The sequence below is a fragment of the Pinus tabuliformis genome, chromosome 9, assembly GCF_031772625.1.
Source record: "Pinus tabuliformis cultivar Carrire ecotype Pingquan chromosome 9, CPIR1, whole genome shotgun sequence".
Taxonomy (NCBI): domain Eukaryota; kingdom Viridiplantae; phylum Streptophyta; class Pinopsida; order Pinales; family Pinaceae; genus Pinus; species Pinus tabuliformis.
Genome location: NC_142307.1, coordinates 1500347099 through 1500374062, shown reverse-complemented (window position 1 = coordinate 1500374062; position 26964 = coordinate 1500347099). Strand labels below are relative to the sequence as shown.

Below are 26964 nucleotides of genomic sequence, written 5' to 3'. Positions count from 1 at the left end.
ATGGCTGCGAGAACAATTACGAGAGCAGTTATTGTCATAATTACTTGTGTCCTGATTCCATTAGTGGTAGCCCAGGGAGGCAGTCAGAATGGAAGTCCTAGTGATGAAACGAATTTGAGAGAAAAATGCCTAATTCTTGTTAAGATCTGGTGTCTCATAGTAGTTTTTGTGGGCACATTTGCAGGGGGAATTTCGGCCTATTTATAATATCCATATATTATTACCTTCTTATATTTTTATTATTTTTTTATTTCATTAATTTTACATTACTGTCCTTGACCACCAATAATAATAACTGCATCATTGTTCACCTGCCTTCGAAATTTCCTTTCCATAAATAAACAATTCTAGAGTTAGGTTTCTTTTTGTAGCAGGTTTATTTTTTAGCAGGATTATTTGTAGCAGGTTTCTTTTTTAGCAGGATACAAATAATATGAAAGCAAGTGTTTGGAATCGATTTGCAGGCAATCTCAGCCTTGTTATAGCTAATTTTTTTTCATGTTTCTCATTTATTCTTTATCTTGTAAATGTCATTACGGTTCAGTTTATAATTACATCCATCATATTAGTTAATTACATCCATGGAATTCCACCGAAAGCATTAGTTCCGATAACATGACGTTGTAATATGTGTAAAGCACAGAGGCACTAGAACATTGAAACGTTATCCGGGTAGGTTGCCAGTTTACAATTACATCCATGGTATTAGTTAACATGGAACTATACCCAACGCATTAGTTCCAATCGCATGGAGTAATATATGTAAGTGCATGAATAAAATCATAGAGCTTCCAGGAGAGTGAAACACTATCTGGGTAGGCTGCCATTGATTTAAAGGCCTAGACTGGAATTGAATCAAACTAGATTAATAACTTATCTAAGGTGTTCTAGTTTATAAGTTTTGCAGGCTTAGATTAGATTAATAGTTTATTTAGCGTGTTAGGTTTGATAATTATAAATTTACAAAGTTTAGATTACCTTAATTAACATTTTCTTTTTGAAATCTATGTATCCAAATTTTATTGCTGATCTTGTTCCACAGAGATGTGAGATATTTTGATGCTATTTCAATTTCTAGCCAATCAAAAGTAAACATTTAGAATGGTATAACACCTATGTCCAAGCATGTTATCCGTCCAAAAATCGTTGTCGAGACAATGGGGACAAAATACGGTTGCTCAACATATCTCCAAAAGAATTCGTTGTCAAGACATCGGGGGCAACATACAGTTGCTCAACATGTCTTGAGAACTTTTTGAATTTTCTGTGCATTGTTTGAAGAGCCCAAAAATGATTGCTCAACAGGTTTCTAAAACTTTAGATAAACAAAAGCCGCAAGTCTCTTTGGTTGAAATGGAGCAACACTTTCTCTTTTCATATATAAGTCTAACATTGAAGATTCTGGCTTACAAGAACCTTTTTATTTTGCTGGGAACTTTGTTCGCGGCTGGTGTCTTCTTGGGGATGGCGTGGATGCATTTTCTCAGCGATTCTGCTTCAACATTTGCATGAACTGTTTAGTGAAGAGCAAATTTATCGGATTGATCATTACCTTGTAAAGGAATTAGTGCAGAATATGGTATGAAAAACATTCCTGATCATATGTACAGCTCATGCAAAGAGTATTTGGTGTACTTTAACATCCATCTCTTTATCTTTTCCTGATTTTTAAATCTGTCTTTCATTTAATTGGCCGTTAGTAGTTCGATTCGCAAACCGACTCTTTTTGCCCCTTTGTAATCGAGATAACATTGATAACATTCAGGTACAGGGGAAAATATATCCTCTTCTATGCTCTATACTTGAGTATTTACATTAGAAACGAAAGAAATCCTTTTCTATCTAGCATTACACTTTAAAATTTATCTCTAAATGAAAATGTGAAAATTCACTGATTGTGTTACAATTACTTTGTCACTCTTCAAAAAAAATTCATTATTTTCATGTAAAATATACTTCTTGTTGATTTTCTAGCCAGCAATCAGAGGATGACCTTCGTACTGGATTTGCTGTTGTTAATATTCCTTTTTTAGCACTAAGAAATGTTCTGTCAAAATTGAATTGGAAAATTACAATGTGTATCATATGGTCTCTTGCATTTCTCCCATTGGCTTTCCCATCAATTAATATGTTTGTATGATAGTTGTAAGAATTGGAATCTGATAAAAATCAAACTTTGAATTAAATGAAGGAGTTGCAGCTCACACGTGTGTACAGCACCTCGGACACTGCACTCAAACAAAGAGGAGACTCTCACTCTCGTTCACTCTACATTACATCAAATGAATATTACAATATTAAATACATCACTGAAAATTAGGTAGTTGTAAACAACCTCCTAAACTCTAGGAACAAATCCTAAACTAAGGAGACGCGTTACAACCATATAACCTTTTCTTCATTATTTTTAACTCCCCCCCTTAATGGAGAAAGGGTTATTCTGCACTCCTAACATCCCTCTAAATAACTCAAACTTTACTCGCCCTAGAGGCTTAGTAAAAATATCAGCTAAATTATCACAAGTGTTACAATACTCCACACATATTTCTTTTGATTATATCTTTTCTCAAACAAAATGAAACAGAGTGTCAATATGTTTAGTATTTTTATGGAAAACTGGATTGTATGCAAGCTTTATTGTGCTCTGGTTGTCAGTTTTGATGCCGGTTGCTTCTTTCTGTCTTTTGCCTGCATCGCTAAGCAATCTTCTCAACCAGATGGCTTCGCATGTGGCTGCACACAAAGCCTGGTACTCAGCTTCACATGATGATAATGCTATAGTACTTTGCTTTTTTCTACTCCACGAAATAACCCCGGATCCAATACTAAATGCGTAACCTGTGATGGATCTACGATCATCCAAGTCACCTGCCCAATCAGAATCTGAAAAACTTGCTAAAGTAACATCAGAAATGTTAGTGTATAAAATACCATAATTACAAGTACCACTAAGATACCTCAACACACATTTTGCTACAATCCAGTGACTTTCAAGTGGTTTCGACATAAACTGGCTCAGCACACTAATAGAATATGCCAGATCAGGTCTAGTTGTCGTGAGATATATCAAACTTCCCACTAGTTGTCTATACAAAGTGGCATCCACCTATTTTGTGCCATCGTCATTGCTTAACATGAGATTCTGCTGCAATGGTGTTGCTGCTGTTTTGCACTGTTCCATTCTGAATCTTTCCAACAGGGTTTCGACATACTTTCCTTGAGTTAGAAAAGTTTGACCAGAATCTTTCCATACCTCCAAACCTAGGCAATAATGAAGATCTCCAAGGTCTTTCATTTCAAATACCTGTGACATTTGCTGCTTGATTTCTTTGATCAAATTATTTGCATTTCCTGTTATGATCATGTCATCCACATACAAAGAAATCAAAATTATTTGCCTCTGTTTATTTATCTTGGTATACAGGTTTGGGTTGTTCAGGCTCCTATGAAAGCCATGCTGTATAAAAAATGAATCTATTTTTTCATACCATGACCTCGGTGCTTGTTTCAAACCATAAAATGCCTTATGCAATTTACACACTAAGTGCTCCTGCCCCTTTTTCACAAAACCAGGAGGCTATACTAAATAAATTTCTTCCTTTAATTCTCCATTCAGAAATGTAGACTTAACATCTAGCTGGTGTACCTTCCATTTATGTTTTGTTGCTAAAGAAATTAGCATTCTAATTGTATTTAGTTTAGCTACAGGGGCAAAGGTGTCATCGAAATCTATTCCTTCTTACTGTGAATAACCCTTTGCTACCAATCTAGCTTTGAATTTTTCTACACTCCGATCTGCATTTATCTTAGGTTTATAAAGCCACTTACAACCTATGAGGGTTTTTCCTTCAGGAAACTCAACTAAATCCCAAGTATGGTTTCTATATATTGATTCAATTTCCTCATGCATTGCAGCCCTCCATTCATCTGATTTACTTGCTTCTTCATAGTTTGAAGGTTCTACAATGTTTAAAATTTTGGACATTAAAGCATAGCCTTTCAATCTTTCAAGTAGTCTAGTCTTCCTACCTGATCTTCTAGGTAGAGGACTTACCTCAACTCTATCTGTTTCAGCACTTTCCGGGCCTGCATCATCACTTATTACACTATCTGCTGCTACTTCTTCCTGTTTCTGCTCCTGCTCCTGCTCTTCATCTACGTCACTATTTATCTCTATCAGCAATGGAATGTGGCTGTCACTATTAGAGTCTTCCTTTCCATCTTCAGTCTATTCATGACAAATAACATCTCTGCTTGCAAAAACTTTATGAGTCATAGGATTATATAACTTGTATGCCTTATACTCTGTGCCATATCCTACAAATATACATTTCAAGGCTTCGGGGTTTAACTTCTTTCTATCTGCTTTTGGTATATGAGCATAAGCTTTAGATCCAAATATTCTTAGATGACTAACTGTTGGTTTGAGTCCAAACAATGCTTCAAAGGGGGTTTTGAAGCCTAGACATTTAGTAGGACTCCTATTCTTTAAATAAACAGTAGTATTAATGGATTCTGCCCAAAGACCATTCGATAGACCTTTACCTTGAAGCATACTTCTCGCGCACTCCACAAGAGTTCTGTTTTTGCGTTCTGCTACTCCATTCTTCTGTGGAGTGTGTGGCACTGTGAATTGCTACATAATCCCATGCTGCTTGCAGAAGTTCATGAACTCTCCTAACCTGTATTCTCCCCCTTGGTCCGAGTGGAGAATCTTTATCCTTTTTCCTGTTTGGTTCTCTATCATAGATTTAAACTCTTTAAAGTATCGAAAGGCTTGACTCTCTTTACTTAAAAAATACACCCATGAAAACCTATTGCAGTCATCTGTAAACAACAGAAAATAATATGCACCTCCTAGGGACCTAGTTTGTATAGGTCCACAAATATCTGTATGCACTAGTTCTAGGATGTCTCTTTCTTTTCTGTTGACATGCAAAGGGAACTCTTCTTTATGCATTTTCCCTAATGCACATCCATCACATTCCATCTTGACATTATGAAAAACAGGGAGTCCATCGACCATACCTTTCTTCTGAAGTAAGATGTGGTCTTGCAAATTAAGATGTCCAAATCTCTGATGCCAGAGATTTTCGACTGTTGATCCAGCTGCAACCATTGCTTGTCGTGGCATACTCTTTGCATCCAATCTGTACAAATTCCCCACGCGTACTCGTGTTGCAACTGTTTCCATCTGGCTATCCTTAATGACACAACCATTCTTAAAGAATTGCACCTGCATGTCCTGGTCTGTAATCATTGAGACAGAGATCAAGTTTTTCTTAATTCCTGGAACATATAATACATTTTTAAGATGCTTAATGTCGCACTAGGTAGCTTCACAGGAATATCTCCATATCCTTTGATCTCATACCCACTGTTGGACCTCCTAGATAAATTTTTGATCCACATGCAGATTCTTCAAGAAATTCAAAACAGTCCTTCTTCCCAGTCATGTGTGAGGATGCACCAGAGTCGACATACCATATGTCGTCCTCATCTCCCTTTGATGCTAAAAGAGCACAATCGACTGTGAATAGTCGAAGATCATGGCTGTGGTCCTCCTCTTCTCCAGCAAAACAGCCCTGATGTTTCCTCTGTTTGCCTCTTCTTTCATCCGCTGCCTCTTATAGCATTCTCTAATCTGATGACCAGGTTTCCCATAATAAAAACATCTCTTAACATAATTATCAGTCATACCTCTGAATGATCTCTTTTGAAAAGAGTTGGTTCCCTTCTGCTGCTGTTGCTGTGGTTGCTGGTGCTGATGTTGGTGCTGGTGCTGCTTTCCTCTGTACTGTCGCCTCTTCACCATCAAAGCTAGGTCATTGCTATGAGTTTTCAGATTCTGTCATCACTCCTCCTCCTGGAGCAGAATCGCTGTCAGCTCATCAAATGAAGGGGCTTTCTCCCTCGCTGACAGCCCTGAGATAAACGTCTGATATTCATCAGTCATTCTGTTCAATGTGAGTGTGACTAGATCTGAGTTGGACACCTTTTCTCCAATAGCTCCCAGTTTGTCACTCAGATCCTTGACTCTGGCCAAGAATCCAACAACGGACTCATTCTCGTCCATCTTCAATGCAAACAGCTTTCCCTTGAGTGCCAGAACACGATTTGTATTCTGAGTCTCGTACAGGTTCTTGATTGTTGTCCATATATCAGCAGCCGACTTGGAATCTCTGATATGTGGGATAATATTGTCCTTAATGGAAATCTTCAATATAACTTTTTCTTTCGTTTCTCTTTTATCCCAATCTTGTTCTTGGGTCACTGTTCCAGATCTCTACTCATTTCCCTCAACAATTGACCATGCATTTATTCTCTCTAGCAAAGTTTGCATTTTGAATTTCCAGTTGGAGAAATTCGATCCATCGAGTTTGTCGGACTTGTGGAGGTATGATTCTATACTGTTATTCATGTTCTCCCAACTGAACACTCCAATCGGCCACCCCCGGGCAAGTCCGATCTGCTACCACCAAACAGATCAGGAACTTCACTGTGCCACCACCGGGCAAGTCCGATCTGCTGCCACCAAACAGATCAGGGACTTCACTATGCCACCACCGGGCAAAAACCGATCTGCTGCCACCAAATAGACCAACAAGCAAGCTCCAACATGCCACCACCAGGCAAAGGCAATCTTCTTCCACCGAACAGATCGAGGAGCTGCACTGCGCCACCACCGGGCAAAAAAACGATCTGCTACCATCGAGCAGATCATAGAGCTCTGATTCGCCACCACCAGGTAGGTCCGATCTGCTACCTCCCAGAGGATAATGGAACCCCAATTCGCCACCACCGGGCAGGTCTGATCTGCTACCTCCGAGCGGATCAAGGAACCTCAATTCGCCACCATCGGGAAAATCAAATCTGCTGCCACCGAGAAGAAATCTTCATGTGCCACCACCGGGCAACTCTGATCTGCAACGAAAAAATTGCAAATTTCTAGAGAGAAAGAGGTTGTTTCTGTGGCGCTCTGAACAGCTACGAATCCGCGCCAATTGCAGAAAAGAAAAATTCACGATGTGCACGAAAATTGGCACGATTAACAGCCACGGATCCACGCCAATTCAGTTACCTTTTATCTGGCGCACTTATCAGCCTTAAACCCGCGCCAATGGGCGCGTCTGTTCACTAAAAAATCACGCTCGTCTGTTCTGTTCTGTATTGGCACGACTGTCTGCAAAAAATCCGCACCAACTGCTCCAACCCTTTCTTCAGCTCAGAGATGATCAGTCATCTGAGACCCTTCGCTCCAGGTGTTACTGCAGTTCCACCTGATCACACAAATACATTTACATGCACTCCTACCACTACAGATATGTAACTAATGATACATCCCTAAAAAAAAATTTGAGGCTATCTCTACCCTAAGCTCTGATACCAAGATAAAAATCAAACTTTGAATTAAATGAAGGAGTTGCAGCTCACAGGTGTGTACAGCACCTGGGAGACTGCACTCAAACAAAGAGGAGACTCTCACTCTCGTTCACTCTACATTACATCAAATGAATATTACAATATTAAATACATCACTGAAAATTAGGTAGTTGTAAACAACCTCCTAAACTCTAGGAACAAGTCCTAAACTAAAGAGATGCGTTACAACCATATAACCATTTCTCCATTATTTTTAACTAAATCAAGACTGATTGTTATATTAGTAAGCTCATTTCAAAGCTTTCTTTGATGTGCTGCTATAAGAATAATATTAGTAATATTTCTGCACTAAGTTGAAAGTTTCTTTTAAGACTACCTGCTAATCTAATTCATCTAAATACTAATATGCTACTTGCTACAGATTGTCTTTAGGGAAGATTTTGGAACATAAGGTCGACGTGGATACTTTGATGAATACAGGTACCTTTTTCTCAATTGTTGTTGTTTATTGGTAATAGGAAATAATTTGTTTTATGCATTACTTTTCTGACTTTGGTGCCAAAAATGATGTATTTCCTATTTACTGTGAAATTCCTACTTATAGCTTGTATTATTCTCCAGATATTTATTTTATTTTTATTGAGATTTTTCTTTTGGTAGGAAGAAACCTGATATTTCTTATTTTCTTTTTATTGAGCTTTTTCTTTTGGTAGAAAGAAACCTGATATTTCTTTTTCTGCAGGATTATTCATGATATCATCCAAAATCATCTACGACAAGTAATCATTTTTCATCCTCATGTTCTCTCTCCTCCTGGAAATTAATAATGTTATAACGTGTGTTATCTAGTGGTGGGCTCCAGTATTGTAGCAATAATGCTACAACTCCTGGAGCTTCCTATCTCTAATTTTATCAACCCGGTAGTTCGTACAAACTTGGAAGCGACGGTGCTGTATGCACAAGTACTAGCTCTTGTCGCAGTTGTCACTTGGTCAGCTGGCACAAGTCCGCTAGGGCTCAAGCCAACTTCTATATGCTCTTCAGAAGAAGCTTTATGAGTGATGGATGAAAGCTATCTTGAAGGAAGCTAACCTACTTTGCAAAAAGGAAATTGAAAGCCAACAAAGCATGGAAACCCTAATAAACCCTAATTTAACTAGCTTGACCCTTACAATGCAAAAATGTGAATGAAACTTCTACCAATGATGCCATTACTTGCAGTGAGTTGAAATACATGAATCTAAGCTATTTGCATATGAAAAGACATGTTTTTGTATTTTGTCATTAAGTGGTTGGATTTATTGTGATGGTGCTTTTGATTAGGGTTTGACTGTGCAGGAGCGGTTCAAATGGAAGGAAAGCATGGGCAAGGTCAGGATGGCTAGGGGAGGTCCCAGAGGGTCTCTAGCATCAGTCCACAGAAGTCTACCACGTTCGGATGCTCAGCAACCGAGTTTGCAGGCTTCTACAGGAAGTCTGGAGGGGATCCTGCAGGAAACTCAGGGGTTCTACAGGAAGTCTGTGGAATTCTACAGGATGTTCGACCGTGGGAGTTTTGGGAGATGGTGAAGTGATGGAGTGGTGTGGGAGGATAGGTGAGATGGAGATGGAACTGGTGATGGCTCAAGAGCAGAGAAGTCAGATGGAGAAAGAGTGTATGCGGTGGGTTGATGGCTGGAAGGATGGGATCAACGAAAGGTTAAGTAAATGGAGCTAGGTGAGTAATGGAAGAGCTGGAAGGTAAACGAGCTGAACGGAGGTCGGTTGAGTGGCTTCAGGTGTGGTTGAAAAGAAGAGGAAGGTAATGGAATGGTGTGGAGCAGTGTAGATGAAACAAATTGTCTATGAATGTCACCAAAAACGAGAACTCTTTAACCTATGTTAACTGTGCTATTTTGAACCAATGAACAGCAGTGAAATTTGTGAAAGAAACTCGTGCATGGAAGTGGAATGAAGAAGTAATGATCAAGACCAAAGTGCATGGATGGATCTACGACTAAAGTAACTGTTGCAGCTTGCGTGGACGTGAAAAGAACTGCGTTTCTTTTTGGTGGTTGATATGGACTGCACCCCAATCCCTAAGCAGAGATGGCAGTGATCTCTAACAACCTTTTTCTGGAGCTCCAATGAATTATAACTATCCTCTTCTAACCTAAGCAACTGGAAGCAAATTCACCATAAACTAATCCTATTCAATCTCATAAAAACTAAATCAGCAGACTGTAAATTCGAATTGCATGTCAAAGTAAAGAAACGAAGTGCTGGAACGAAAGGCAAATAACATTACAACACAGAGGAGGTCTATTGCTCTCAGGTTGGGCCCTAACCTGAGAGCTATAGCTCCCTTAGAAACTCAGAATGAGATCAAAATCTGCCTGCCTTTATTCATAACCAAAAATCTGATGTCATGCCAAAACTGGCTTACAAAAAGAACCAACACCGAGCTGTAGCTCGTACTTCGAAATTACAAGAGCAATGCAAAAGTTCAAAAAGCTCCTATCAAAGGCTACGGCCTCAGTATTTATGCAAAATGATAATCCAACAGGTTTCCTTGATTTGTGGAGCTCGGCTGTCCAACTGAAGGTTAAACTGCTGATCCTGTAGAACAGTTGTAACTGTTGTTCCTGTAGAACGGTTGGCTGCCTCTAAGCTCGGTGGGGAGATTGGTTGGAGCTCGGAGCTATGGTGGGAATCACGAGGAAGGTCCCCAAGACTATGGACATCCTTTCCTAAAAACCAGCAGTGCCACCTTACTGTCTCCTTGTCTCCTTTCTCGTGGTCTTTGCTCCCTTTTAATGCCAAAAACCTGAAATCATCATGTATTAGTCACGTAGATAGAATGCCTACTCTTCTTCCTACAAACAACATGAATAAACCAAGAAATGAATGCATAAGCAATAAAAGATGAATGGTTTGAGCAAAGCAAGTAGGCCAAATGAGCCCAAATTGTACCAAAAATTGGGGCTCATCATCACCCCCCAGCTAAAGTATTTGCTCATCCTTGAGCAACTTTGCTCTGGCTCCTCGTCTTTGGCCGAGAACTAGAGCCCGGAGCATGCTCTTCCTTTCCTGTTTTTGGTGGCCCTGCCTTTTCTGCCCTTGGTGGTGACGAGGGTGGCGCTTCTTCCCCCTTTTCCATTTCCTTGAGCCGGGCTTCAGAAGGCGATTGGCCTATTTTTCGTGTCCAGTAAGTTATTTTTGGGCTTCCCCTCTCGGGGGTGGCTGATTTTTTAGAGGGGGTTCTTGCACTGGGTGAAGTAGGGACATCCCCTAAAATGGTTTGGCTGTTGGGTGGAGGCTGTGGCTTGCCCGTGTTTATCCTCTTGCTTCTCCTGGCTTCAGATGGTAGAGGGGTCTCCCTCTCTCTCTTCTCCTTTGGCTTTGGAGGTGTACTGAGGGCGGCCAGTGCCGCTGCTGCCTCCTTTTCGAGAATACCAGCCTTCTCTTTCTTGTGTTTTGCTCTCTCAGAGCTCCTTGTAGAGGGCCCCTCCTTTTCAGATTTCGGGCTTCCTGTAGAGGACCCTGCTTTGGCCACTTCCGGGCCTCCTGTAGAAGATCCTGCTTTGGTAATCTTCGGGCTTCCTGTAGAAGACCCTTTCTCTGTCTTCAGGTTTCCTGTAGAAGATCCTGCTTTGGTAATCTTCGGGCTTCCTGTAGAAGACCCTTTCTCTGTCTTCAGGCTTCCTGTAGGAACCTGTTTCTCAATGATTTTCGGGCTTCCTGTAGAAGCCTGTTTCTGCTTTCCTGTAGACACGGGTGTCTCCACCTTTGCTTGCTTACCTGCCTGAGTTTTGCTTTTTGCTTTGGTTGCAGGTACTGTTGAGGTACTTGGGCTGACGTGGACCACCTCAGCTTTGTCCATTCTGCTCTTCAGCCTCTTTTCTCTTGCTGACAAGATAGGTGTGCCACCTTTTTCTTTGTCCTCCTTTTCCTCATGCTTCTTCTTTTGTTCTTTCTTCTGCACTGTGGTCGGGGTCTTCTGGCCTTTTTCTCTCTGTCCCTCGGCCACTGCTTCTTGTTCCTCACTGCTGGAGGAACCCGTTTCTTCGATCAACATCTTAATGTCTCCATCTTTTGTCAAATTCCGGAAGGATTCCCATGAGAGGGGAACCTTATATGAATGCAGCGCATCCTCCACAAGAAGCTTGATCAACCCATGGTGGGCTATCTGATCTGGTATGCCCTCTCTTAGCTTTGTGGCACACTCCATTAGAGACTGCAATAGGAAATAGGGGATGCTCAGTTTTTGTTCTACAGGAAGATCAATCTGGTGCCTCAATTCAGTGAGCAACCGAAAGTGATATGCATACACGATGCTAAAACGGCCTTCACAAGTGATATATTTCATGATTTGCAAACTGACTTCATTCCATGGTGGCAACAGACTCGTTCTTCGCACCCCATTTTTGTCCTCCGAGAATTCCTCCTCAGGTGGAAAGAATTCTTTCTTTGCCTGCTGGCTCAGCTTTCTTTCGTCCTTATCCCATGGCAAACCCATAGGAAGTTCTGTGATCCGACTGAGATGTTGCGGGGTGAGCTTGAGGCTTAGACCTCTGAAATTCACTGTGGCCAGTGTCTGGGATTTCGGCCTCAGAGCCTGCAAGAATTCTTCGGCCACTTCATCATCGTAACCCTGCAGCTTATCACAAAAAGATATCCACTGTGCTCGTGTGAAGAGCTCTACCACTTCCTGGTTTTCCCTTAATTTGGTTGAATCAGTGGGTTCCCGTCTTATAAACCCACCCGGCATGATGAACACGGTTGTTTTAACTAAAGGTGGCAAATGCAAAAGAGATTTGGTCTATTGAGACAGAGCATGCACATAATCCAGAAGATTCAACACAGTCTAATTATACTGACATCCTGTAGAACGATAGTATAGGCACAGCAAACAACAATTTCACCGATATCTTTATGACCAGACTATGGACGATGATCTTGCCACTCTTACTAACCAGTTGCATGAAGAGTTCAGGGTTACCTCTTTAATTGGCCACCTTTTTCGTGAGGCACCCGCTTCCCTGTAGAAGACTGCGTTCCTGTAGAGACTGCGTTCCTGTAGAAACTGTGTTCCTGTAGGAACAGTGCGCAAATTTCGGGGAGGACTGTAGTTGGCCTGCGCTCGAGGTGTGCTTCACCGGCGTTCTGGTAGCCAAAAGCTCGGCGTATCAAAGTGCAGAGGAGATCAGAATAGCCACTCGAGTTTGAAGTGGTGGTTGATAAATGCATGCGCACAATCTAGCTGATTAGATTTTGAATCGGCGCAATCCGTGGCGCGGGGGGTGAGCTGTCCCCGCCGGACCATTGGGCGACGTCATCCATCATTCGCCTGCGTATTCACTTGCTGCCGCATCCATTCCCACAGATCTGCCGCCGCCTCTTTCTGTTAAACTCATTGCTTCCGACGTGAGTGTTCTCACGTGCGTGCTGCTTATTCTCTTTGTCGTGGCCGCCACCCAAACATCCAACTATACCATAACTAGCCGACGTGGCCAGTCAACTGTCCATACGGCCGCTCAACCATTCTCTTTTACGTTGTGCAAACAATTCAAAGTAAAATTCATGCGATTTGATGGAAGGAAGGGTCGAGACACTTACCTGCGTGGCTGCACACGACTTTCCATTTTTTGGACGATGGTGAGTGGATCTACCTGCTGCATGCGAACTTACACAGACCCGGAGGCTCATGGTTACATGCTGTCGACGATGGAGTGGATGCTTTGGTTGCCTGCGCCCGCGTTTCATTGTAGATGGCGGTGCTGTGAATGGTATCCACTCTAGCAGGTTTAACTGTTACAGGATTCCCGCGGGGTGTCTCGTAACAGTTCTTCCTCCTTGGGTGCATGGTGCACGATGGAGGATCTAGCCTTTCGGTCACGCTCCCGGAGCTTCTGATGCCTGTGGTATGAGATCTCAGCACTTGTTTATCTTTGAAAATGGCTTTTCCCGCGAGAACTCATCGATCTGCTTTGTTGGTGCAGGGGACTTGGTTGCATGTCGACAAGGATGGTGGAGCAAGGTAACAGCGATGTGCACAGGTGCCAACAGAGGCTTGCATGCATCCAAACCGATCTGTAATCGCTAGATCTCCTTTTAAAATGAATTCTGGGCCGTCCCAAACTTCTACAGGAAGTTTCCTGTAGAACACAGAGCTTCCTGTAGAAAGTCTGCACTTTCCTGTAGAAAATCCGCGTCTTCCTGTAGAAAGACTGCATCTTCCTGTAGAAGATTCAAACCATGATAAAATTGCACATACCTTGAAAAAACATGGGTATCCTTGGAGGAGGTGCTGGTGAGGTCCCTTGACAGCATGATATGGACCCTTGGCTTTGAGTTGAAGGGCTTCCTCTCCTCCATAGAACATCTACAACCTGCATGCAATTTTACCATATTTTGCTTATTGTTTTTTTTCTTTTTTCTCTCTTTTCTCTTTTTTGAAAGATAACAGGGGCGCCTCAAAGAGGTTTTCACCCGTGCCATCTACCCTGAGCGCCTCAGAGAGGTTTTCACTCAAGGATCTTTTTCAAACCTTTTTCCTTTTTTTTCGTTTTTTTTGAAAGACAATAGGGGCGCCTCAATGAGGTTTTCACCCCTACTACCTGCCTTGGGCGCCTCAGAGAGGTTTTCACCCAAGGATCTTTATTATTTTTTCTCTCTCTTTTTTTTTTTTCTTTTTTTTTTTATATATCCTTCAGGGTATGCCAAAAGCAGAGGCAGAACCCTTCTCTATGACCAATACAGATTTCTCCATAGTTTTGATGAACTCTTGTCTTGAGAGAGGTCTCCTATAGATCTTCAATCGATGCCCATTGACAAGCATGGGAATGGCTTCCTCATCAATGGTTCGAATAAGGACAGATCCATTGTCATGGCATTTTTCCACTGCATATGGTCCTAGCCATCTGGTTCTCAGCTTCCCCTTGAAATCTTTGTATCTGGAGTCATACAACAAAGCCCAATCTCCCGGCTGAAATTGCTTGTCATGGAGATGTTGGTCATGCCACACCTTTCTCTGAAGTTGAACCACTTCTGAGTGAAGGAGGGCCTGCATTCGGTGCTCATCCAGGCCATTCACCTGCAATAGCCTTTCTTGTTGTGCATGGCTGAGATCTAGGTCCAGCTGAGCTGCCATCCTCAAAGTGTTGTATTCAAACTCAATGGACAGCAAAGCTTTCTTCCCATAGACCAGCTCATACGTTGTGAAGCCGGTTGTGGTCTTCCAAGTGGTGTTGTAAGCCCATGTGGCTTCAACCAGGCGATCTGCCCAGTCCTTTCTACTGCTGCTCACCACCTTAGTCAAGATCCCTTCTAATGTTCTATTGGTGACTTCCACCTGCCCATTTGCTTGAGGGTGATAAGGGGTCGAAGTCCTATGCTTGATCTTGTGATGAGCTAGTAGATCCTCAACCAGGTTGGAGGTGAACTGGCTCCTTTGATCGGTGACCAGCTCTCTTGGATAGCCAAACTTATAGAAGATGTTTTCTCTTAGGAACTCGCCCACCTTTTCTTCTGTTGCTGCTTTGATTGCTTTGGTCTCTGCCCACTTTGTCAAATAGTCAGTACACACAATGATGTAAGACCTTTGCCTCGAAGAGGGGTTGATTGGGCCCACAAAGTCCATGCCCCACTTCTCAAATGGCTCAAGAGTCACTTGAGGTTGGAGAGGCATCTCATCCCTTTGGGTCGGTTTCCCCATTCTTTGGCATTGGTCACACTGACTGACATATCTTCTGACATCTTGATGAAGTGTGGGCCAATAGTAGCCTGCCTGCAGGATTTTGAAGGCAGTTCTCTTTGCTGCAAAATGTCCTCCACAAGGCCCATCATGACAAGTGAGGAGGATATCAAAGACTTCCTCCTCCCTTACACAACGCCTTAAGATCTGATCGGGGCCAAGCTTGAACAGATTGCCCCCGATCCAAGTAAATGAGGCACTTTTTCTGATGATTCTGCTCTTCTCTCTGGAAGATAGGTGCGGAGGGAACTGTGCTGAAACAAGATAGTTTGCTATATCAGCAAACCATGGAGAGAGTACTGAAATAGAAAACAGATGTTCATCGGGCATCTGGTCATCCACTGTTCCATCCTCATCTGCACACAAATCCAATCTCGATAAAAAGTCAGCAACAACATTTTCTCTACCTGGTTTGTCAACAATGGTCAAATCAAACTGCTGCAATAAAAGTAACCATCTAATAATACGAGCATTCACATCTGGTTTATTCATTAAATATCTAATTGTAGCATGGTCAGTATGTACAAAGGTTTGGTAACCAGTAATATAATGTCGGAACTTGTTCAGTGCATGGACCACAGCCAAGAATTCTTTCTCGGTTACAGTGTAATTCAGCTCAGCTTTGGACAAGTTTTTGCTAACAAAGTAAATGGCATATGGAAGTTTTTGCTCAACTTGTCCTAAAGCTGCACCTATGGCTTTGTTCGAGGCATCAATGTGGATGTGGAAAGGTAGGGCCCAGTTTGGACCTCTTAGGATTGGGGCTGACACCAACTTGTCCTTCAATTCATTTAAAGCCCTCTGACAATCGTCAGTCCATTTAAACTCCACATCTTTTGCCAACAGACCGAACAATGGCGAGGCTAGCTTGCTGAAATCTTTAATGAATCTCCGGTAGTATCCTGCTAATCCCAAGAAACTCCGGACATCCCTTACCTTTTGAGGAGGTGGAACCCTCTTGATGAGAGCAATTTTGTTAGGATCCACCTGCAACCCTTGGCAAGAAATGGTATGGCCTAGCACGGTCCCTTCAGTCATTAGGAATTCACATTTTTCAGGACTAAGGGACAAGTTCATCTCAGTGCATTTGGTTAGGACTTTTCCCAGGTTGGACAATGCTTCCTGGAAGTTGGCCCCATAAGGAGTAAAGTCATCCATATAGATTTCTACCGCATCATGGACCAGCTCCGAGAAGATGCTCAAGACAGCTCTCTGGAAGGTAGCAGGAGCATTGCATAGCCCAAAGGGAAGGACTCGGTAGGCAAAGGTACCCCAAGGACAAGTGAAGGTGGTCTTATCTTGGTCTTCCGGGCTGATTTGGATTTGGTTGTACCCGCTAAACCCATCCAGGAAAGAGAAGAACTTCTTTCCTGCTAGTCCATCCAACACTTGATCTATGAAAGGTAGAGGGAAATGGTCTTTCTTGGTAGCTTTGTTCAGTTCTCGGTAGTCCACACAGATTCTCCATTTCCCATTTTTCTTGGGAACCAACACTAGAGGGGACACCCATTCACTATCTGAGATGGGGTAAATGAACCCGGCATCAACAGTTTTTGCAATTCTTCCTTGACAATGTCCTTAAGGGCTGGATTCATTCTCCTCTGAGGTTGCCTTACCGGTTTACAATCCTCTTTGATGTATATATGATGGGTACAGACCGAAGAATGGATTCCTTTCATTTCCTTATAGCTCCAAGCAAAAGCATCTAGGTGGTTGGCCAACAGACTACACAACTCCTTTTCCTGGGAAGGAGATAGGGAGGAGCTGATCTTCAATGCTTTCTCAGGGCCGAACTCCACATTCTTGATTCTGGGAGTAACAGGGTTGGTTGTACAAAGATCCACTAAGGTGCTAGCTTGGGCCTCCTCCACCAATTTCTCTAAGGGTAGTGCACTGGAAGGTGGATTCTGGATCAAGGTCTCGATTAAGTCATCCTCAGTTGGGGGGTCTCTTCTAGTGGTATCTAAGGTGCACAGAGGTGCTGAGTACACCTCGTCTTCCTCTCCTTCTTCCGACCAGAGTGGTAAGTCATGCTCTAAGGAGGGTTGGGCAGGAGGGTATAGGACTAGTTGCTTGGACATGGGACCATTTTTGATGGTCATGTTTCCTGCACAACAACTTATGTAAGCATCTGCAGTAGCTAACCAAGGCCTTCCCAAAATGAGAGGATATCTAGTAAGCTTTGCCTTTGGTTGCAGAACCAGGAAGTCTGCAGGGTATTCCCAAGAGTCAATAGAGACCAAGACATCCTCCACAATCCCTTCGGGAGTCACAGTGGAGCGATCTGCTAATTGCAGTACTGTCGAGGTCTTCCTCAAGGCACCCTGAAGATTGAGTTTAAGCATGGTATCCCTGGTCATCACATTAATGGCAACCCCCAGATCAATCAAGGTGTGAGGTATAATGGTGCCATTGATGTGGACATCTACTACAGGACTTCCAGGATCTAGGTACTTTGGGCAGATGACTTGTCCTAACATAAGGTCAGACAGTTGTCCTATGACATTGATAGTTTAAGCATCTTTCTTCCGTCTGCCTGGGTGTTTGAAACACTTCTCCTTAACCAGTTTGTTGTATATTGGCACATCCTTGATGGCTTGGAGAAGTGGTATTTTTACACACAACTGCTTGAGCTCACCCAGAAGCTCATCCTCCTCTGGGTTGGGTTGTGTGGTGGCTGTTAGTCTCTCAGGAAAGGGTGGAATAGCCTTTGGTTCACTTTCCTGTTTATCTTCCTCATCCTCTGGGGGAGGAGGTTGGCGATCTGGTAGAGTCTTTCCAGATCGAAGATTGATCTCCTAGATCTCCACAGCATAGGTAGGGCATGAGGTTTCCCCAGTGTATACCTGTTGGGCCTGTCTATTGTTGGGGTTCGGGTTCGGTTGAGCAGGCATTTGAGGTTGCCTTGGAGGAGCAGGAGGTAATGGCTGAGGTTGAACTGGTGGTGGAGGCAAGATGGCAGGAGGAGTGTTGTATTGGGACCTCCACCCCGACTGAGGTGCATTCCATTGAGGCTGTGGCTGGGCATGTGAGTGATATGAATGAGAAGTAGGTTGAGTGGGGTACTGAGGTGGATAAGACCATGGAGGAGGCATGGACCATGAAGGATGAGCAGGGGGACCCCAGGAAGGCATAGGAGTCGATTGGTTGGGGCTGTAATAAGCTTGAGATGCCCCTTGCATCCCTTGCTGATAAGGTCTAGATCCTTGTGGCCTCCTTTGGTTAAGGTAATAGAGAGGTTCAGTGGGAGCTTCTATCCCTTGGTACATGGCTTTAAACCCAGGTAAGGTGGGACACTGATTTGTGGGATGGTCCTCCTCACAAACGAAACACACTTCAACCGAATGCAATGGACATTCGTTCTTAGGGTGTCTCCTTGTGCACCTAGGGCAGAAGACAGCCAAGGCTCTCTCAGCTTCTTCTTTCTTTTGCTGAATCCTGAATGTGTCAAGCTGCATGGCAATGGTCTGTCTCACCTCACTCTTAAGATCTTCCAATTGATTTGCAAGCTCATGTTTGGAGAAAGGGACACTAGTTGAGAGGAGGTTTCCTCTACCTCGTTTCCGATCTGCCCTGGAGTGGTTTCTAAACACAGTCTTGATTTCCTCATAAGGCAGTTGGTAAATGACCCCCCAGCTAACATGTGAAGGGTATCTAAGAGGTCTTCAGGGACTCCTCGGAGCAGGACCAACTTGAGGGATTCAGGGTCAAGTGTGCACCTGGCCCGCTTATAGCTTAGTTGGAACCTCTCCTCATAATCCTCTAAGGACTCATCATTTCCCATGGTCATCCGAAATATTTCCCCCTTTGTTTCCTTGGACCTACAGTAATCCCGGTACTTGGTATTGAAAGCTTGCTGCATCTGAGCCCAAGTGGTGATACTATTCCCAGGTAAGCCCATGAACCAGCGTAATGCTACATCCTTAAGAGTGGAAGGGAAAAGTTTCAACTTTTTCTCATCTTCAGTATAGTCATAGGTTCTACAAAGGACAGCAAACTCAAACAGGAAGGTATCCGGATCTTCAGTAGTCAGCCCATGGAAGTGAGGTAAGGCGGAGGGGCTAATGTTCTTCATTTTCATCTCTCCATTGGTCTCTCGGATGGGGAAGGCACCTTCTATTCTCTCATCTTCTCTTCTATTGTCAGCCATAGCTTCAGATGGAGTGGTCTCTAACTCTTCTTCTACTATAGGATCTTTGTATATCTCAGGATGTTCACCTATAGGTTCTTCTGGGTCACTGTCGCCAAAGAAGAGAGAAGGGTGACTCAGTGATGTGGTAGGGGTGTTTGGTAGGAATTTGCCTGATCTATCTCGGTTCCTACGAGGCATGAAATGGAAAAGACTTTCTTTTTCTTTTGATTGTTTTTGCTTTTTTTTCCTTTGGTACCTGCAAAACTGAAACAGATTGATCTACAACTAACTATGAAAGATGCAGAATTAAACTGAAAGAAGGAAAGAACTAATCTACTTTGCTCAAATGAAATTGCAAGAATGGAAATGCTAGTCTACGCTTGCAGAAAGGAAATGCTAATCTATGAAAGCAGGAAATGCTAATCTATGAAAGTAGGAAATGCTAATCTATGAAAGCAGGAAATGCTAATCTACTTTTGCATAAATGAAATTGCATAATGGAAATGAAATAAACTACTTAGTAGAAGGTTGTAGTAGAAAATAGAAGAATAGCAACAATTACTAATACTCTGACGCTTCCCCGGCAACGGCGCCAAAAAGCTGGTGGGCTCCAGTATTGTAGCAATAATGCTACAACTCCTGGAGCTTCCTATCTCTAATTTTATCAACCCGGTAGTTCATACAAACTTGGAAGCGACGGTACTGTATGCACAAGTACTAGCTCTTGTCGCAGCTGACACTTGGTCAGCTGGCACAAGTCCGCTAGGGCTCAAGCCAACTTCTATATGCTCTTCAGAAGAAGCTTTATGAGTGATGGACAAAAGCTATCTTGAAGGAAGCTAACCTACTTTGCAAAAGGGAAATTGAAAGCCAACAAAGCATGGAAACCCTAATAAACCCTAATTTAACTAGCTTGACCCTTACAATGCAAAAATGTGAATGAAACTTCTACCAATGATGCCATTACTTGCAGTGAGTTGAAATACATGAATCTAAGCTATTTGCATCTAAAAAGACATGTTTTTGTATTTTGTCATTAAGTGGTTGGATTTATTGTGATGGTGCTTTTGATTAGGGTTTGACTGTGCAGGAGCGGTTCAAATGGAAGGAAAGCATGGGCAAGGTCAGGATGGCTAGGGGAGGTCCCAGAGGGTCTCTAGCATCAGTCCACAGAAGTCTACCACGTTCGGATGCTCAGCAACCGAGTTTGCAGGCTTCTACAGGAAGTCTGCAGGGGATCCTATAGGAAACTCAGGGGTTCTACAGGAAGTCTGTGAAATTCTACAGGATGTTCGACCGTGGGAGTTTTGGGAGATGGTGAAGTGATGGAGTGGTGTGGGAGGATAGGTGAGATGGAGATGGAACTGGTGATGGCTCAGGAGCAGAGAATTCAGATGGAGAAAGAGTGTATGCGGTGGGTTGATGGCTGGAAGGATGGGATCAATGAAAGGTCAAGTAAATGGAGCTACGTGAGTAATGGAAGAGCTGGAAGGTAAACGAGCTGAACGGAGGTCAGTTGAGTGGCTTCAGGTGTGGTTGACAAGAAGAGGAAGGTAATGGAATGGTGTGGAGCAGTGTAGATGAAACAAATTGTCTATGAATGTCACCAAAAACGAGAACTCTTTAACCTATGTTAACTGTGCTATTTTGAACCAATGAACAGCAGTGAAATTTGTGAAAGAAACTCGTGCATGGAAGTGGAATGAAGAAGTAATGATCAAGACCAAAGTGCATGGATGGATCTACGACTAAAGTAACTGTTGCAGCTTGCATGGACGTGAAAAGAACTGCGTTTCTTTTTGGTGGTTGATATGGACTGCACCCCAATCCCTAAGCAGAGATGGCAGTGATCTCTAACAACCTTTTTCTGGAGCTCCAATGAATTATAACTATCCTCTTCTAACCTAAGCAACTGGAAGCAAATTCACCATAAACTAATCCTATTCAATCTCATAAAAACTAAATCAGCAGACTGTAAATTCGAATTGCATGTCAAAGTAAAGAAACGAAGTGCTAGAACGAAAGGCAAATAACATTACAACACAGAGGAGGTCTATTGCTCTCAGGTTGGGCCCTAACCTGAGAGCTATAGCTCCCTTAGAAACTCAGAATGAGATCAAAATCTGCCTGCCTTTATTCATAACCAAAAATCTGATGTCATGCCAAAACTGGCTTACAAAAAGAACCAACACCGACTTGTAGCTCGTACTTCGAAATTACAAGAGCAATGCAAAAGTTCAAAAAGCTCCTATCAAAGGCTACGGCCTCAGTATTTATGCAAAATGATAATCCAACAGGTTTCCTTGATTTGTGGAGCTTGGCTGTCCAACTGAAGGTTAAACTGCTGATCCTGTAGAACAGTTGTAACTGCTGTTCCTGTAGAACTGTTGGCTGCCTCTAAGCTCGGTGGGGAGATTGGTTGGAGCTCGGAGCTATGGTGGGAATCACGAGGAAGGTCCCCAAGACTTTGGACATCCTCTCCTAAAAACCAGCAGTGCCACCTTACTGTCTCCTTGTCTCCTTTCTTGTGGTCTTTGCTCCCTTTTAATGCCAAAAACCTGAAATCATCATGTATTAGTCACGTAGATAGAATGCCTACCCTTCTTCCTACAAACAACACGAATAAACCAAGAAATGAATGCATAAGCAATAAAAGATGAATGGTTTGAGCAAAGCAAGTAGGCCAAATGAGCCCAAATTGTACCAAAAATTGGGGTTCATCATCTAGTATCCTCCAAAAATTCCTTCCTGCAAAGATAGAGGAGTTTGGATAACTGATAGGCGCAAAGCCAATGACACCTCACTTTGAACCTGTCCCACTTTGGGTTGGTGCTTTTTCAAATGTAGGGGGGTTTCCCTTATTTGTCTAAGTGTGAAACCCATGAACAAAACCATATGTAGCTCCGCCCACCTAATATAGGGTCAAAAAATATTTCTTGTAGCATTGTCCCAGACCCTATCCAGGGGGACTACCTCTGTCCTAAAGTCCCTCAACAATCGGTGTTGTGCCTCCCCTATGACCCCCCTATTGCACTCAGCGCAATGAACAGGGGGTGCTCTGTCCCCCCCAGTGAGCCCCCCCGCGTGCCACTGGTCATGGAAAGAATATAACACACACCCAACAATTATTATTGTTAACTCACTCATTTATCAATTAACTAGTCAATTCAATAAAAATATCCCTAGACATGCATGCAATTCGAATTGCCTAGTTGAATGGAAGGAAAAAGAATAATTGTATTTATTTTTGTATAATAAAGAGTGTACAGAGTTTACATGTAGCAGGTGGGGATTTTCTCTAGGTAATTTCACAAGAAAATGGGTCTCAAACCTTTCCTAGGTTGTCCCTCCTACCTCCAAGGCTCATGGAAGAAGACCTCATGGATTCTGCAAATGATCCTTTGAGCGTAAGCAGGTATGTGTAGACTCAAAGGACATCCAGGTCAGCCAAGACCCCCTCTTGCTCATACACCTAATTTCAAAGAGGGGCAATCTACCAACAAAGACCTTTTTATATGACGATAGTTTTAGCCTTGGATCGTCAGCCTTAGGAAATAAATTTAATCCCACCACATATGAGAGATGTTGTCAACACTTCCACTGTATGTCAAATCCTCTTCAATTTGATGGTAGGAGGGTTTGGCTCAAGCTTCATTGAAGGAGGCATTCATGGTTATGAAGGGCATGGTTTCACCCATAGTTTAGATTAATACCCATTAATTATTTTAATTTCCTAAGTTTAGACTTAGGGTCCCATTAAAAATAATTAATTATTTTAATAAAACTGCCTCTGGGTGGAATTTCCCAAAACGGTTTCTAGGTATTGGAAAACACATGTGTCTAAGCTTCCATGCAAGATTTTAGACTTAGATCACATCTGATGCTACCAGAAATTAACAAACAAACACACACACACACATATCACTTTCAATGTTTCGCTTCCAAAAAACTTCCCCACTTTGTGCAACATTGCTCCACAGCCATTGTTGTGACTATTTCATATCCCATGTGATGAGGAAAAGTTGATGAATTTTGGCTCCTCCAAGATCCTTCAAAGTGTTGGTGTGTTCCCACTTGTAAAGGAATTTGTTCATTCTACATCTCTTGGCAATAAATATCTATTAATCTCTTTTGGCTACCATTTTTGTGTTCAAGTGTATAAGAAAATTTACATTTTCATCGACTCTTATTATGCTTATCTCTTAATAGGAATTGATAAGTAGGATTCAAATAGTTTTCCTTCCCCTATTTACATTCTTTCATTCATTATCAACTCCATATTAAAACACTGATCAAATTACTTAGTTATTTAATGATCTAAAAACCCAACTCAATTAATTTTTCATCATTTTCTATGAAGTTAGGTCACTCAGGTTAGGTATGTTTGCATTATTCTTTTCTTGTTAAAAATAGCTAGTGTAGTTCGCTGGTTTTTGACACTTCACACAGGAAAGGAGAGAAACTATACTACTTCCTCAGTTTGTGTGCATAAAAATATCATCTAGGCATTAAATGTGTATTTCATTAGTGAATTCATGCGCCAAAGCAACAATAATAGCTTTCTATCCATCTGTCTTTACACAGTGATACATTGTCTTAATCGTCCTTTTCCATGAGCTTGCATGCCATTGATAGTTAGTATTTAGTGCATCATTTTTGGTGTGTTTAAAACCATTTTTGGGTGACTTGTGCTTGCTATCACATACTCATTTAGCATACAACAATAGGTAGTTATTGTCCATTTTAGGCATACACCTAGTGAATATCATATACATTCATTTTCTTCAGTTGCATGTTTGTTGTCCACTTATTTGATTGTTGATTTAGATCCTTTAGCCATTGCAAATCTCTCAATTTAGAAAGAAGACATAAGAACCTAATAGGAGTGCACTTCATTTAAACCCTAAATCTTGCCCAAATTGAAGAAGGGAAAATTCAATAGTTATGAACATTTGGATGGTAAACCAACTAAAATGAGATTGGTACAAAGATACTTGAGAGGTTAGGGTTTTCATAAGAATGATGACACTTCAACACAACCAGGGTTTCACTAGAACCTAGGGATCAACGGATGTGGGTCTAAAACCATTTGTAGGCTGTCCCTCCTTCCTCCAAGGCTCATGGAAGAAGACCTGATGGATTATGCATATGATCCTTTGAGCGATTAATAGGTATGCGTAGGCTCAAAATACATCCAGGTAAGCTAAGACCCCCTCTTGCTCCTACGCCTAATTTCAAAGAGGGGCAATCTATCAACAAAGACCTTTTTAGATGATGATAGTTTTAGCCATGGATCGTCAGCCTCAGGAAATAAATTTAATCCCACCACATATGAGAGATGTTGTCAACACATCCACTATATGTGAAATCCCCTTCAATTTGATGGCATGAGGGTTTGGCTCAAGCTTCATTGAAGGAGGCATTCATGGTTATGAAGGGCATGGTTTCATCAGGGGTTTAGATTAATACCACAAGACATATCCTTTTGCATTCATGCTCTACACTGCATGCTACCTTATTACCATGCTCGTAGACCTCATTGTCGCTTGGGTGTATCAGAAACAAGATGGATCAAATGTCACTATAATTCCTCTTCAAAGAAAAGTGGTGAGTGCCTAGCATTTTGATACCCTTCCTCCTTATAACAATAGATGTTATAAGGAAGTAGATATTAATTACGAATTAGGTTTTGAATTGATTGTGAATGGGTGTATTAAGGAAGTAAATATTAATTGGGAATTAGGTTTTGAATTGATTATGAATGGGTCTGTTAAAGAATCTTGCCAAAAAATTAACCAATTCAAATTTGATATCCTTCTTTACAACAGTAAAAAAGTAGATACTATTTTGAATTGATTGTGAATAAGTGAATTGTTAAAATATCTTGCTAAAATAAAATTCAAATCAATAAATTAACTGAAAAAAAAAAAAAACAAATAAACATTAATCCATTTCAATATCACAAATTTTCCATTTGGATAACACAATTTTTCATTCACTGATTGATAGCAGTAATGTTGTAATTACCAGATATTCGCTCTACAGAAAGCAGAGTACCCATACATATGGGCTAGACACCACTCAGCTTGCAGGAGACTTAATTATGTAATGGCATATATAACGTGTATTTTTATGTCGATTGTGGATTTTGGGAATATTCTAGAATCAAATAGACATAGAAAGTAAATTGTTTCACCGCCCATGTCCCTCCAATTCCAAAATATTCTGGGAATCAACAATTTGAGATATATAGTTTTATTGGGGATTTTATTTATCATTGTAGAATAAGCTTTTGTTTTCTTCCTTATCAGCAATTCGAGGTATATAGATTTATACTTGGGGATTTTATTTATGGTTGTAAAATAAGATTTTGTTTTCTTCATTGCACCAGATAAACGTACGGTCACAATTTTATTTTATTGATGTTGACCTATGATTTTGAGATAAGCAAGATCTCCAAACACCTTCGCAAACAACTACAATAGTGAACATGGTGACGGTGGCCTCATTGGTAAAGAAGACCTCCATTGGAGATAGTTTACTTCTCATAATCACATTGTGCTTCCATTATGTCTTCGAAGGGATTTCCATTGGTGTTACAGGCAAGTCTTGTCTCCTCTCAGCTTAACGGTCCTATATGTAATGGGTGACTGATCCCACAGGCTCTTCCTTCTCTTCTGTCTCTTTTGTTGACTTCTCGAAATGCCAATTCTTGTTTTTATTGATTTCGACATGCCATTTCTAACATCAAACAATTCATAAGAATTTTTAGAGTAAATTGTAGAGGCAAGGCATCATATATTTGCGGGCATGACTAGCGATGGAGATATTCAAGCGATTCCCATGCCCTTTCACCATTGAGCCAATGAAGCTGAGCTAGGTATTCATTATTTCTCCTTTTCTTACTTCAAAGTGAATGGAATGTTTCTCTGGGGTTTGAACTTGTGCTTTCTATCATGTAATATTTCCCAAAAATGCCATAGTATATAAGAAAACAAAAAAGCAAACGACTCTTTTACAATTTTCTATAATGAGAATTTTTTTTAGAAGGAATTAAACATTTATTTATTTAGTTCACTAGCAGATCTATAAGATCATCGATCACAAAACAAAAACCCTGGCACCTCTTATGATGGGAAAAAATATTGCGAAATTTTAAATGGAGTGGAATGATAATCTTTATGTTGGAACGAAATCTCAACCTAGCAACATTTTATTATAGTAAGCTAGTTATAACATCACATTAGAGTAATTATAATTGTCAGTGCAAGACACACTAAGCATGTCACGGGAAGTCATAGATAAGATGTTAGTACTTGGGGGATTTCTATTACATCAACCTAGGGACTTCACTGTACTCTGAAATATCCATGGCGAGTTTTGAAATAGCCATCATAAAAAAGAATGTGCTTAAATGCTCAACACAATCACCCAGACCTAGCATTTAATACAACCCATACCTAAATTTCCTTGGAAGCTTGTGGTTTTGGTTGAACTCTTTCTTTTTTCAAGTTACATAATTTTTTAAATTTTTTTGTTTTATATTTAATTTCTGCAGCCCCTTTTGGTGCGAAAGTTGCTTGTTTCAATTACATATGTAGGTTGTGGGATGATTGTGTTTCTTTAGATTGAGCCTTGTTAAACTATGATGGGGCTTTTCTTTCCTTTGGCACTCGGAATGAAATGGATTCTTTTTGGCTTAGTGGCATTTTCA

The 26964-nt window shown here is 41.5% G+C and overlaps 1 pseudogene; it reads left to right on the top strand.

The window, feature by feature from the left end:
- Positions 1 to 25878, top strand: LOC149154292 (zinc transporter 1-like; annotated as a pseudogene).
- The last annotated feature ends 1086 nt before the right edge of the window (positions 25879 to 26964 follow it).